Source organism: Gossypium hirsutum, chromosome D10, assembly GCF_007990345.1.
Source record: "Gossypium hirsutum isolate 1008001.06 chromosome D10, Gossypium_hirsutum_v2.1, whole genome shotgun sequence".
Lineage (NCBI taxonomy): Eukaryota > Viridiplantae > Streptophyta > Magnoliopsida > Malvales > Malvaceae > Gossypium > Gossypium hirsutum.
The window spans coordinates 51,940,618-51,952,171 of record NC_053446.1 but is presented as its reverse complement, the minus strand read 5'-3'; the positions used below and the strand labels follow the sequence as shown (position 1 = coordinate 51,952,171).

The 11,554-nt window shown below is 31.8% G+C and overlaps 1 pseudogene; it reads right to left on the bottom strand.

Annotated features, from left to right (window-relative positions):
• Positions 1–10,380: 10,380 nt before the first annotated feature.
• On the bottom strand, positions 10,381–11,131 carry LOC107915930 (major pollen allergen Bet v 1-F/I-like; annotated as a pseudogene).
• Between the last annotated feature and the right edge of the window lie 423 nt (positions 11,132–11,554).

Genomic DNA, 11,554 nt, shown 5'->3' with positions numbered 1-11,554 from the left:
AAGTACGTGGACTAGAAATGTAAATAAACCTTAGCTATAGTGTTAACCAACTTAACTAGCATAAAGAACAACAACAAGAAGAAGTAAATGCTGAAAATTAAACTCTAATCTAAGGTAGAAGAAGAGAAAAATAAAAACCCTAGAAAGAGTGCATCAAAAACTTAAGAAAACCTAGAGAAAATTAAACCTAAACTAACCTACTGTGTATCTCTTTCCTCCTCAGAAATTTTTGGCTGTTCTCAAGTGTATTTAGATGACTTTTCAGTGCAAAAAATGCCCATACACGGGCCTTGTGTGATTTGTGGGATAGGTAGACAAAGATTTCCCTTTTTGTCCAAGTCTGTCCCTCTAACGGAAGTGATATCGTGTTACCTAGGGAAGGCTATTGCGATATCTCAAGCGGTGTTGAAACTTAGGATCTTCCTTGGGAGGTGGATATTGCGATACCCAAAGGGATATCAGGAAACCATTGAATGTAGTCCTTGGTCTTCTATACTGTCGAATGTGTCACGATCCAAAGGGTTGGATATTGGGATACCCTTGCCCTAGGTGTCGTTCTCGTTCATTTTTTACCTCTAACACGTCCCTACTGCACTCAAACACACGTTACGTCTCCAAATGTCACTAGTGGCCAATTAGGGTAAAAAAAATAGACAAAATTGAGACATCTTCACTTATTATTCAAAAATATGAAAATAACAAAAAACTATGCTAAAACTCTATTTTTCTCGAAAATATGTACATCAACTCCCTCACCCTCAAGTCTTTGCCTATCCTCAAGCAAACATACAAAACATGCAAGAAGGCAACCCTTGGACTACATTAGGTAATTAAGTTATATAGTTGGACAACAACAAATTTGCACAAGAATTACTTCACATGAAATTTAAGAATGATATCTAGCTAATTTACTTACTCCTAATATAAACATTATTAGTTCAAGAAGTTAAAGTGTCAATAGAAGTAAAGGCAATGTAAATGAACATATGTATAAATCTTATTTGTCAATATAGAGTATACGGATCGCTCATAGATATTTAAAAAGAACTGTTCACGCTCGTTCTAACAAGTGCAAGCTATATACAAATTAATGTGTTAGTGACTTATTTGAGTCCCAAAGGTGTTTTAGGCTTGTAACATTCTAAGGCTGAGGTTGGAATGGATTCAAAGGAAGTTCATCTCAAAACAATTCAAGCATTGTGAATAGTATAATGCACGACATTGTTCCCAAATCCCTCCTTACATCTCTTTCTTTTCTTTCACATTGCTTTTGATCCTCACTTTCATTTCTTTCAATTTTTCTTTTTTTAAGCACTATTTCTAGCAAGAATCAATTACTAGCTAAGTCGACCCTTCTTCACTAATCACTCGAGTTCATTTTTGTGAGAAACCTTCATAATGTTCCTACCTTACCCTCGATGTCCATGGCAAGATGTCCATTCAATAGTGCGTTACAAAGTTCAATGACTATGAAGGGTTGAGTTTCAAATTCAATTTTGATTCAAGGTTTCAAACATAGAGGTTCATTAAGAAGGGCAATGTAAAGCTCAAATTCGGGAGCTAGGGATAATGTAAAGTTTAAGGTTGGCCCTTTAGGCTGAAGGCTATACAAATAATGCTTAAGGTCTTTCTCGGATTAGTCACCTAGAACTCATCTATTAAGCATGCATCTATATAAACGAATAGTTAACAATTTGAATCATTTATCTACAAGGATCCATATCTTTTATTCATCCTACGATCCCTCTAATCTCTAATACATATTAACTAAGTGAACTAATTAATGTACAATTAAGAGCAATAAATTATTTAGTATCATTCAAAATTTACAAGTTTGGTAATGTTATATACGCATTTGATATGTATAACTACTAACTTATTACTTAATATTAATCCAAGCACCATGCAATAACAAAAACTAAAAACAAAGAAGAAAAGTATTTTGATTTTTGAAAAGTTAAAATCGAAAACAAAAAATATTTTTGGGATTTTTTTGAAATTTGTTTGAAAAATGAAAAAAACAAAAAAAAACACACATAAAAACTTATGTGCATTCCCCCTACACTCAGACTACACATTGTCTTCAATGTGTACAAAATAAAGGTGAGGAGGTTACCAGACTTCCCTAGAATGGAGCATCAGACTAGCTCGAGCGTTCGTATCTCATTGAAGCTCTATATGTTGTGTAGTTTGTCAGGGTAACTCGCTGCACATAAGAAAAATAATCAAAGAAAAACAACAATAACAAACACACAATAATAATATAAAAAAAATCCAAATGTGTTTAATAGTTTACATGTCGCACTAAAAATAAATAAAATGCAAATACATGTAACTAATCTGAGTCATCCTTGGAACCCTCAGTCGGTCCTGCAATTCGTTTCCCTTTTCCACTCACAGTGGGTTTTGAATGTTGCATCTAGGATCAATTAGTAGGATCTTGAAAGACGATTCCCTTCTTCGTTGCCTTATGGATGCAAAGTCACTCTCAAAATTTCCATGATAGGAGAAGAAAAAGTCATCCTCCGTGGCCTCGTCATCTATTTCTTCCTCGTCCTCCTCTTATTGCTCGGTTGCGTCTTTCTTAGTCTCGCACTAGTCACTCGGCTATTCGGGCCATTCTATAATTTTTCCCCCTAGGCTCTTCACAAACATTTCCATCCCTATTTTCATGGACTCTAGGAGTAATATTTTATATCGTACGCCGGCTTAGCCTAAGCTCCCATTTTGTAGGCTCCTCAGTCTTTTTCACCTTTGCCTTTGTGGATTTCTTTGGGGGAGCTAGAGGGATCTCCATTTTTTATTTGCGCCGTTGATTCCATTCTTGTATTTGTTTTCTCTAAAGCTCCCGAAATTGGTGCATGGGATTGTCTCCAATAATACTTGTGGTAGGATTATGAAATTGCTCTATTGGCCCCATCACCATTCCAACATGGTGGCACAAATCGGTAATGAAGTGAGGAAAATATATTCAAACCTTGATGTCGGATATACATTTTCAGATCTCCTTATTAACCCACTTCCTTAGGCTAATTCGTTTCCATTGCAAGATACAATATAATAAGGCTGCTCAAAAAACATTAACAGTATTAGTGTTGAGTAACGGTGATATGCGAGTGCAAATAAATTTCATCCACATTTTAGTTATGGGAAACATTATAGCTTGCTTAAAAGATAGGGGGTAATTATTGTACCCCTCTCTTTTCCATTCCCCTCCCCTTAGTTAAAGACAATTAAACGACATCCAAATCAACATTTTCAAAATTATTCAAATCCATGGTCTGTAAATAATCAGTTTCATAATAAGGGACACCATAATATTCGTTAATGGCTCTAGGGGATATATCGACCTTTTTGTCCCTCACATACACTTTGTTCTTTTCAGAAAATTTTAAATTGGAGTAGAAATAAAAAAAACAACTAGAATTACAGCTGGCATGGTGGGCACTATGGCAAGGTTCAACAATCGATGAAACTGGAATAAATCCCAAACATCCTCACAATCTGAATCCGATGGGTCAAAGCCCTTTTCAAGGATAAAGGTTCGTCCTTGAATGTTTGACAAAAAGGGTTCAGCCTCTTTCAACTTAAATTTATTAGGAACATACTCTTGTGATGGAAGTGGTTCGGGTAGAGACTTAGCTCGTTTCTTCATTCTTGGAGGCATGGTTATCAATTTTTACATAAGCTAACTATAATGCAAAATAGAATTTAAATTTTTTTTCTAATTATTTTATTATTATGAGTTAACCTTGCCTATAATAAGCCCAATTTGTTTGTCAAGGTTTTGCCTACTATAGAGAGATAGTTGTTATTCACCTATAATATGATGTTGTTATAAGGAGATAATTGTTATAAACCTACCATAGAATTCATATCATGAATTTCCATCATCAAATGAATTTCCATCACTTATTTTTTTCATGAGAAACTTAAGCATTTTATTGAAATAATATTTTTATTAAGATCATTTTTAGTTAATAAATTATAATTAATAGGCTTGCTTATATGAAATAGCTATAATTTATTTTAAAATTTAGACAATATGTTATTATAAAAAACTAATTTGATAAAGAATGTACTTCATAACTATGATTGTTGTTGTTATAAGTGACAAGTTGTTATAGAGGGTTAGAATAAAACATAAAAAATCATTTTTGCTAGAAACTTGGATGTTAAAGTGAAATGTTGTTATAACGGGTGGTGGTTATAGAGAGAATTGATTATATTTATTGCAATAAATCTAAAAAAAAGTACATATGATAAGGGACCGGAAGAAGATCGTATTGAAGTTGTCCACCAAAAAGAAAATTAGGATCTGACCTGAAAAGAACAACCTAAACAATTTTTAAAAAATAATAAAGAGAAAACATTGAAACAACTAAAAGAAAAAAAATTAAGAACAAAGAATAAATATTTAAAATGATAAATAAATAAAATGGAAATTCAAAAGTGGAAGATTGATCGAATAAACCGATAGATAATTGAATAAGTACCCAATTGAATCCTTTAATAACCCCAACCAATTCAATTAATGGCTCTAATCAACCTTCCAAGAAATAATCCTTGGCAAATTGAAGGATGAGTAATGGATTCCCATGACTGCTTCAAGAATCGAGAAGAAAACAGTAAATAAAGATCACAAAAAGGCAATTTTGCTCTAATCAACCATCCAAAATTCATCTCAAGTTGACTGATCTTACAAACTTAAAAATTTGCAGCTTCGAGCTCAAAGAAACTAAAAATTAAAGAACTAACTAACCTTCAGCAAAGTTAATCTTTACAATACATACTTTCGGGCTTACCATCACCTTCGAACCAACACTCTTAATTGAAAGACGGGCAACCTTAGGGTAAACCTTGGAACCTTCAAGAAGAAAGGCATTGAAAAGCTTAGCTAGGGAGACTTGGATGTTACCTCAAACTCATAAGTGACATCACTCATTATTCTAAAATCACTTCTGACTTTTCAACTCTTTTCTTTGTGTTGATAAAAGTGAAGAAGGAATTGGTGATTGAGTGAGTGTTTGATGTGTGGGAAGATAGAGAACTAGATAGTATTTATAGAGAGAACTAAGATAGTATTTATGAAGTTGAACTTAGCTCTCTCATGTTGATGATTTTATGTATGTTTTAGCTTGCCTTAAGATTTGTCAGTCTCTATGATAATATGATGTTTTAAATGTCATGGTTTTGAATAGTTTGAATGTGTTTTTCATATGTGAAATGTAACATCCCAATTTAGGGCCTAGTCGGAACAGTGGTTTCAAGACCACGAATTCGTGAAAATTTCTTTCAAAAATTTTGACGTTTGGGCACTCAATTTAGTCAAAAGAACTAAATTGTAAAAAGAGCGAAAGTTGAGTTTTATATGTTACAGGTATTTAATTGTTATGGAACTATAAATAAGAGGTCCTTATATGGTAATTAGACCATTAGTTAGTGATGGAAAAAAATGGACATGAGATAAGTGAAATAGGATTTTTTTTAAGTAAGGGCATTTTAGTCATTTAGTAAATAAATAGAATTAAAAGGGAAAAAGATGTAAAATTTGTATTCATCATCTTTGATTGCTGCTAAAATTTGAAAGAAGCCATAGCTAGGGTTTCTTCACTTTCTCAAGCTCATAGTAAGTGATTTCAAGTCTCGTTTTTAATGTTTTTTACGTTTTCGGAATCCCAGTAGCTTAATTTAGCTTATTTTAGCAATAATTTAACCTAGGGTTCATATTTGGAAAAATACCCATAGGTGAAATATTTTTATTTTGATGTTTTATAGTAGAATATGAAACAAGAAATTATTTTAAACAACTTTTCCTAGTCGATTTTAAGTGAAAACGAGTATATTGACATAATCGACAAAAATACCTAATGTTCATAAGTAAGTGTTAGAGTAAGAATTTGATGTTGTCATAGAAGGAAAAAATGTTCATCATGTTATAAAACATAAGAATAAGAGATGAAGTTTAATTTCCGAGCTTTGGGGTAAAAGTGTAATTATGTAAAAGTTTGGGGCAAAATCATAATTTTGCCAAAGTTAGAATCGAGGGTTGTTTTGGTAAATGTGAGTATTAAATAAACTAAATTTTCTATTATAGATCAAGAAGAACGGAATCCGAGGTTAGACAAAGGAAAGAATAAGGTTGAAGACTAAGTGGGTGGATTTGGCTATATTTTGTACCGAGGTAAGTTTACGGTAAATAAATATAATATTTTAATAATTATTATTAATGTTGTTATTTTCCAATAATTATATATTTATTTCATGAATTTATTTAATGTTGACTCAAGTATGAGATGACAGAGAATCAGTGTTAAAAATTCTCGTTGAAACATAAAGAATGTATCAAATACAAATGTCATGACATTTGGGTAAAGAGGTCCCATATAATACCATGTCTGGGACATGGCGTTGGCACTGAGATAAGAGGTCCCATGTAAGACCATGTCTGGGACATGGCGTTGGCACCGAGATGAGAGGTCCCGCATAAGACCATGTTTGGGACATTGCATGGGCACCAATATGAGAACTCCTATGTAAGACCATGTCTGGGACATGGCGTTGGCACCGAGATGAGAGGTCCCCCATAAGACCATGTTTGGGACATTGCATGGGCACCAATATGAGAACTCCTATGTAAGACCATATCTGGGATATGACATTGGCAGTAAAGGAAACATCCCATGTAAGACCATGTTTGGGACATCGCTTTGGCATGTTATTATCAGACATGAGACCCAAGTATCCTTATTATTCCAATGTGGCTCGACGGGCTAGAAAACAGATTATGTTCTATGGAAGTTCAAGTAAAAGTATAATTAGCAACTGCAGGTGAGTTATAAGAGTTAAGAATATGTTATGATATCAGTGAGAACCAATATTTCAGCAAGAGAAGAGAAAGTTGTAATCTTAAGTTATCTAAATAGGTAAGTAAATAAACAAGTAAATGAGAGTAAGTAAAGAGGAAATTTAAGAACATGATACTTACATATCATTATTTGTGTTAAATGTTGTTATTTATTTACTTGTAAACTTACTAAGCTTTATACTTACTTCTTTTATTTCTTTTTCTTTCATATAGTATTATCAAGCATAGTCGGGATCTTGAAGACGTCAGAGAGTGTTCACACTATCAATCACCACAACTCGGTATTTTAAGACGATAAATGTTTCGAGCTATGGCATGTATAGGGACTTAGTCATTTCGATTGTATACTCTTAAATTATGACCAAAAGATTATATGTAAATATTTGATGATGAATAGCTATTAAAATGACTAAGTATGAAGGTGTTTGTTGTTATAAATGTCTAGGTGATAAATTATGCATAGAAATCATGAAAAAGTAAAAATTGGTAGTGAATCAGTTTTGAGACAGCAGTAGTGACGTGATTTTGAAAAATCACCAAGAATAGTAGAAAATGAATTAGAGGGTGGATTAGATATAGTATTAAAGCTTATTGAGTATTTTTTTCATATAAAAATAATAGTGTAGACAAAGGAATTATAAATTCTGAGATATTTGAATTTTAGTTAGACAGAGTCAGAATGAGTTTGGAATCCCCTGTTTTGACTTTGGAAAATTTTCAAAAACTGTAAAAAAAATAATTATGAGATAAATTTATATGTTTATAATCCTTGGTGAATCTATTTTCAAGAGAAACAAACGGAAACAATATTTGAATTCTGTACAATGAGATAATTAATTTTTAGTGAAGAGAGGTCAGAAGTGTCAATCAGTGAAATAGGGGAAACTTTAATGAACAAACTGTACTATTTGGATAAACCAAAAATTCTAAAAATTTTATAGTAAGAAGATATATGAATCTAGTTTCATGAAAAATTTACAGATCTTAATTTAGAGTTCTGTAGCTACAGGTAAAAATAATTTAGTGACTCTGACTTGAATAGAAAACTTTGAATATACATGTGAGTGAATAGTGAAATTGTAGTTAATGTTGTTTAATTGTGTTATACACATTAAGGATGTGGAATGGAGAGGAGGAGGAGGAAAATTGGAAGAACATATGAATGATTTGTGTATAATTAGCCATATGCTCGATTATAATCGATAAATGATTAAAAAGAAATGATGTTTATAATTGTACATTATTAGTTATAGTTAAAGTTCATGTGAGAAAATAAAGTTTCATAGTATGTGTATGTGGCATACTTGGTATATGATTTGGTATGTAGCACTGTCATAAATGGTTTATGAATTAACTCATGTTGATTAGTTTGATACATAAATAAACGTGGTGCTTATCCTTGCTTATAATGCTTATACTATATGTTTATTTGGCTATCATGTTTGGTGTGTATGCTTAGGCTTTGGCCAAGTTGTGGCTGGATTACGCCACATTAAATTTATAAAATTATGCATTGAGATGATAAATGTCTAGATGGAAACATGCTTGTGATCATAAAAGGGTGGTAAGGTTTAAAGTTTGTAATCTTTATTAAAGTGGTTTATCATGTGTTAGTCTTCAAAAAGACTAGCTTGCGACTATGGTTGAGTGTAATGTTTATATCTTGTGTGATATGCATAGGAAACGGGAGTGGAAAGGAAATGAAATACTAGGTTCATGCTTGAAGTATAAAATGATGCAAAAAGGGGTCGTTAAGTTAAACGATAAATATGTATTAGTATTGAACTTAATGAAATTGAATTGTACGTGAATTAAATGGAAATTGCAAATGATATGATTTGAATTAAATTAATTATTGTGGTATTGAAATGTATATTGGATTGAGAAATTGAATTGAATCGTGAACATGAGAATCGTGAATTAAATGAAATGGAAATGAAGTATTTTGCATAAGTATGTATTGGGTCTCAAAAGCCCTATTTGTTACAAATATAGTATTTTGAAGTTATAACGTGAAGATTTATAAAAGCGTGTTAAAAATTTAAAGAGTTTAAATTTGAATGAAATTTTATAACTCGGTTTAACATGTTTATAAGTGTATGTGTTTTGGTAATTTCTCGTACCCTATTCCGGCGTCGAATACGGGTAAGGGGTGTTACAATGTGACATTGCTAGATTCGGTCATAACTTTTAGACCCAATTTGGGGTGTTACATGAAATATGTGTGAATTGGTATGATATGGTATTGGTTTAAGTTAGGTATGATTTGAGAAAATTCACATTTAAAATGTCGCATTATAGTTGAAATAGCCACTTTGTCTTGAGATATCTAGAATAAAAAGACCAAATTTAGTTAATGATTTCTTCTTTTGCTTTTTCCTAAGAAGATGCAAGTCCAAATTTATTTAATGAGGTTTTGGTTATGTTAGTAAAATTTAATATTTTACGATTTTGAATATTTAGGATTGAAAGTTTTTAAACCATACTTTTGCAAGTGAATTCAAGCAATGTTGAATACAAGCGAATTGAGGCATTCAGTATGAATTAGGTAAAAAAGTTAAGAACATACGATATGTTTAAGGGGTTTGATTTCATTATGTCAGCGAGGTCTTGCCCAAAATATAATCAACTAGCTTAGTAATATGTACAGCATGTGATTTCAACCTCTAACACTCCTCAGGTTAGACTCCTCACTTTGGTAACTAAGATCTAGACAACTCTCCTCTAAATTTTTCCCTTGAAAACTTAGAATATTAACCAAGTAACACACTTTGATTTTTCATTGAATGCACTCACAAGAAATGTTCCTTAATGAACAAGAATTGCCAACTTTAATTTTTATTAATGAACAAGAAAGATGGTTGTCCTAGCTCATTTGAAACTAAACAACTCTTTGTTTAGGTTCATCCTAAATGTTCATTTTTATTAATTTTATAATCTTTATAAATTATCAATAACTTTATTTTTTTAATTTCTTAATTTTTTAGAATTTTTAAATAATTATTAATATATTTTTTTATTTTTTTATTTTTTATAACTTTTCACTCATTTAGAATGAATCTAGACAACCTTTTCTCCACGCGCATTCCAGATGTAATTATTTTTTTAAAAAAAGTATTTTTTTGCATCATGCCAAATTATCATTCCTCCCACATCCTGTCTGGTGTCATCTACTCGTGCTGCCATCAACCACATTAACATTACTAACGATCAAACCAGTCAACTAATGATTTTCACGACTTGTAATGTAAATATTATACATAGTGACGCAATTAATTCTATTTGTAGATTGTGGGGTATACGTCAAAATTGAAAACATATGGCTACACCATGATTACACTGTAGCAGTTTTTATGCTTTCTTTTGAACTTAAAATAAAAATTCAATTATCTAAAAAACAAACTTTGTTGAGATTGAGAATTTGCAAACACAAAGAATATATGAAAGAAAATTTGTAGTCTTTGCGAAATATAAATGCGGTAAAACCCAATTATTTTTGTAAGCTTATATATTTATTTTATTTCATTATATATATCAAACATAATACAACTCAAACTCTTTGAGTATAATAAAAATAAAGATGATCAAATCCTGAAGACCACCAGTCTTATTAATATAACAATGGAAAAACAAATTAATATCTTAATTGCAAGCATCAGTGTTAGCCAAGAGGTAAGCTTCAATAGCCTTGTAAACTACCTCACTCCTTTGAATGAGAGCCTTGATTTCATCTTCAGTGATTACATAGTCGCCAATGGTGTAAAATTTGATCGAGCTTTTGCAAACACTTCCTCCACTTGCATCAGCCACAAATTGGTTCTCATAGCTAATTTTCTCAAGCTTGTCCCGAGAGGTCCACCTTCGATCAAACTGTAACTGTATGACAAATTGCTTTCATCATGTCCGCCAATCATGTGCTTCATATATTGGAATGGAAGACCTAAGGAAATAAAATACTTGTTATCCGACATACTCGTATCAAGCACATACAAAAAAAAAGTGAAAATTAAAGAAGTAACTAACCTTCAACAAAATTGATCTTTACAATACTTCCTAGCTTACCATCACCTTCGAGCTCAACACTCTTAATTGCATGAGGGGCAGCCTTGGGGTAAACCTTGGCACCTTCAAGAACAAAGGCTTTGAAAAGCCTGGTCGGGGCGACTAGGGAGGTTACCTCAAATTCATAAGTTACAACACCCATAATTCTAAAACTATTTCAAGTCTTTTCTTTGTGCTGAAAGAAGAGAAGAAGAAATGGATGAGTGAGTGAGTGTTTTGATGTGTGGGAAGCTAGAAAACTGGTATATTATTTATAGACTGAGCTTGAAGATTAAGAACTTGATTATTTCAATTTTTGATTGGATTTATATATATATTGTTATTAGTCAAAAAGAGCATCCAGATATGTCTAAGGAAATTCCCAATTTTTGACTTTATTTATATATATATATATAGAAAGGAAAATGCTCATATAAGTATTAACTGTTATAGGAATTGATGAAAAGTAGTAAGTTGGCTGATCCAGGATGCTGAACATGAAGCATCGACTAGTCCTATAATTCTATCCATATTTAGTATTAATAATTTACTTCATTTAAAATCATATTGAGAAATAATAATTCAAATTCACTGCTCTCGAACGTCAAAAACAATTCAATATATAAACCTCGATCCAATTTCTTG